Source organism: Dioscorea cayenensis, chromosome 4 (genome assembly GCF_009730915.1).
Source record: "Dioscorea cayenensis subsp. rotundata cultivar TDr96_F1 chromosome 4, TDr96_F1_v2_PseudoChromosome.rev07_lg8_w22 25.fasta, whole genome shotgun sequence".
In the NCBI taxonomy this organism is placed as follows: Eukaryota; Viridiplantae; Streptophyta; class Magnoliopsida; order Dioscoreales; family Dioscoreaceae; genus Dioscorea; species Dioscorea cayenensis.
This window is the reverse complement of record NC_052474.1, coordinates 3373235-3374878: the sequence shown is the minus strand read 5'-3', so window position 1 is coordinate 3374878 and position 1644 is coordinate 3373235.

Genomic DNA, 1644 nt, shown 5'->3' with positions numbered 1-1644 from the left:
TTAAAAAAAATAGCATAGATGAATGTCAGGATGAAGCTAAAAAAATTTTTAAGAGAGCAAATAAAAAAATTTATTTATTTTTAATTAAATGTGGATAAATCACAGATTTATTCAAAAAAAGAAATATATTGATAAATATTTTCCAAAATAAATATGTTTATATATATATATCATATAGTAATTTATAAAAACCAAGTTGTCAAATTCTAAATTTTTGCAAAAGGCCAAATAATAAAATTTTGAAAATATTTTTCTTGAAACTTTAAATTTTTTTTTTACAAAACAATACTATAATAAATAAATTCGTAAAATATAGAGAAGCCTAACAATCAATTTTCACAAATATTTTTCTTCAAAGTATAATTTTTTAAAAAAAATATACTTTGCATTAATTTGGAAAAAAAAAATTATTATTAAAAGAAAACGAAAGAAGGAGAAAAAAGGAGGGGACATGGGCTTCCTTGGCCCATCCCTAGGTCCATCATAATAGATGTGTGAGTTAACTTCCAATGAAACTTATGCGCAAATCCTCACACCTGTCGTCTCTGGGCTTCATTTCTGTTGTGTTATTTTGTTGCTTTTATTTTATATTTGTTAGTTTCTATGGGTACTCATTGTTATCTTGTTTCGACTCCCCCTCGCCTTTCTTCTTGATGCTATCGGTTTATCCAGTTTTTTTGGAAAAATAATAATAATAATAATAATAATAATGAGTTAAGCTTCCATGGTTTTTTTATAATATTTTTGGGTGTATAAATGTAGCAATATTTGTTAAAAAAAGAAATTAAACAGAATTCTAAAGTATAAAAATTATAACTATTTCTTATAAAAAATTTAATATAAGTTAATATATATTCAAATATTATATTAACACATTGACACTCTAAATGATGATAACAAGCAAAAAAAGAGAAAAATGAGAAAAATAATTAAGAGCTAGGGGATTATGTTTACTCATGGATATAAGTGACCGACAATGTATTAATGTTAAAGGTGTTTTAGTAATAACAATTAAGCTTGACAATTTTTTTTAACCAAACAAGCAAATTAACAAAGGGAAGGTGTTTATATAGAAAATTTTTATTCCAAATCCCATTAGGAAATTAGCATTGTGTTTTGAATTAATATCAAACAAAAAAGGAGATAAATAAAAATCATAGTGATGAATCATATTCTGCTACTTCAAATAGGAGCCAAGGAGATGAGGAGCATTATCCTATTCCAAATAAAAGAGTAGGGTGTAAATGAAAAAAATAATAATAATATAAAGAAAAAAGAAGAGGAAAGAGAATATATAAGGGAATTCATCTGCTGGGGACGTCCCTAGAAATCATTTCTAGGGATGTCCCCCATCAGCCGTTAGATGGCCATCTAACGGCTGATGTATACTTTAAAAATATTTGGAGACCGCCCCACCCAAATCTTTTTCTAGGGTTGCAGTATCGGTCCCGCCGTTGTTCTCTCCCCCTCTCCTCCTCCATTCCCGAGTCGACGCCCTGAGAAGATCTTCGACTCCCTCTCACTTGCAGCAGCTGCCGCCAGCTCGTTGTTCTCCCCTCCTCTCCTCCTCCATTCCTGAGTTGGCGCCCAGCCAGATCTTCGCCTCCCTCTCCCTTGCAGCAACCACCGCCCTCGTTGTTTTGG